This window comes from Cariama cristata, unplaced genomic scaffold (assembly GCF_000690535.1).
Source record: "Cariama cristata isolate BGI_N322 unplaced genomic scaffold, ASM69053v1 scaffold24835, whole genome shotgun sequence".
Taxonomy (NCBI): Eukaryota; Metazoa; Chordata; class Aves; order Cariamiformes; family Cariamidae; genus Cariama; species Cariama cristata.
This window is the reverse complement of record NW_009618491.1, coordinates 3,012-5,235: the sequence shown is the minus strand read 5'-3', so window position 1 is coordinate 5,235 and position 2,224 is coordinate 3,012.

Below are 2,224 nucleotides of genomic sequence, written 5' to 3'. Positions count from 1 at the left end.
AGAGCGGCCGAGGATGCCCAGCTGCCAGCACAGTGGAGCTGGTGCTTGTTTGGGGAGGCAAGCGCAGGCCTGGGGTTCCTGCGTGCTCCGCACGTGAGACCGGTTCCCCCGGTCGGCGTGGTGGCTTTGAGATGAGCCCGGCTGTGGTGCCCGCACTAGTGCCTCGGCAGCGCTGTGTGGTGGAGCAGGGCCTGCGAGCCAGGACTCCTGGGTTCCCCTCCATGTTCCCAATGTGTGCTGTCCTGCAAGGGGGGCCGTGTGTGCCACTGCCAAGGAGCTTGGATGAGGCTACCGGGGTGTCCTGTTCCACCACTCCCATGATTGAGGGTGGCTCGGTGGCCTGGCTTCACTGTTGGTGGCAGTGCCAGCGTGAGAAGGCACCATAGGCTGGCCCAGCTCCTTGGCGCTTCTTAGGGCAGGATGGTGCTGGCATCTCAGAGCACAGGCATGGGCTTGAAACCCTGCTGACACCGCTCTGGCATGGCAGGCGGGCGCTCATGGCTGGCCTTGCGCAGCAGCTGGTTCCCCAGAGCATTGGGGGCTGCAGCCCTGTGCCAACGCACCACGGACCTGCCTTGGAGCTGACCCCTTTGCCCAGCACCTCATCCTCTGCGTCCCATATTGATTCCCTCTGTTCCTCTAGCAGCTGTGAGCAGGGGAAAGTGTAGAGCACTGCTCTCCTGCCTTGTACCCACTGCTCTTGGGGTGCTCCTGGGATCCCACCGAGTCCCTCAGCAGGAGCCTGACCCCAGGTCCCCCCTTCCCTAGGGAAGATGCTCCATCCCCCGTGGTAGTTCCATTCATCGGCCAAGCCAGGCAGCGATGCTGTCCTGGGGACACTGCTTCAGCCTGAGGAGGGGGAAGGGGGCTGCAAAGGGCCTGTGTGATGGACCGTGCTCTCAAGGGCTTGCCCTCACCAGCCTCAACCTGCCCCTGTTCCTCCCTTCCCAACTCCTATCGAGTCAAAAGGTGCTGGGTCAGTGGAAGCAGCCTGTGAAAACAGTACGGACTGAACCCAGGCTTGCTCATCCGACTGTGTTTACCCTCCCCATGAGAGGGTCCCGCTTGCTGGAGCTGCGGGGATCTGAACCAGAAGACACACGTGGGTTGTCCCCTCCTGACCGAGGGTCATGGGGAGCCAAGCGCTCGCTGCTGCTCTGTGGCCCTTGTGACAAAGCCACCCAGTGCCGCTGAACCCTATTAAAAATAAATGGTAGCCGGCGGATGCTGCCAAGGTCCGGCTGCCTCCCGGGGGGCTGAGGCCGAGCAGATGCCGTTTCCATGACAACCCATCCACTGCCACCAAGCAGACCTGGCTCAGCGGTGAGGGACCCTTGGCGGCAGCACCCTCCCTGCGGCACGGCTCACCCCAGACTCTGGGGCAGGGAGGAACCCCCTGGGAGCTTTTCCCGTCTGTGCAGGCTAAAGCTGTCGGAGCTGATCCAGGAGCGGTTTGGAGCCGGCGTTCCTCCCACCATCCCTGGAGCGGGGATTAGTGCCTGTTCTGCTCAGCATTGTACAGCTGGGTTTTCCCCCAAAGCCTCCCCATGCAAATGCCCAGGATAACAAACACAAACCCAGCTGAGCAGTGCCCGGCATCTCCAAGCCCGGATTTGGGCAGCAGCCGGCTGGCAGCCATGCCAGGCGCCAGGTGCTAAGCTAGCAGGAGAGAACAGGAGGTTTGGGAGAGGTGAGGGAGATTTTGCATCTTGCATACAGGGGAGGGAGGCCAGTCGCAAGTGGAGGGGGCCACAAGCCACTGTCTCCAGCCATGTGGAGGGCACTGTCCCTTTGGCTCCTCAGCTGGGCAATGACATCCCATCTGATTTGCACGGCCACCAAAAAGCTACTGCTTGGAGTGGCTGTATGGCTACGATAGCTGGGAAAGGAGCAGGAGAAAGATCACGGGGAGCCCTTTTCCTTGGTGTGATGCGACTCTGGGGACCAGTCCTTGTTGAGAGTCTCTCGCACTCTTCTAACACACACTAGTCGCTGCCAAAATCACCCAGCTGCTCCCCTCTCCGTGCAGGAGCTGGGTTCACCGCAAGCCCTTGGTGAAAAAGACCCCGGTGCTGTGGAAGGACGTGCTTCCTCCAGCCCCCGAGCCCTTCAGCAGCAAGCGACTTTCCTCCGCTCCGCTCGGTAGTGTGTCTCGGAGGAGGCCGGCTAGCCGGCTGCCAGCTGGCTGGGTGCCGAGGCGCGGGCGCTGGCAAGGCACGGCACG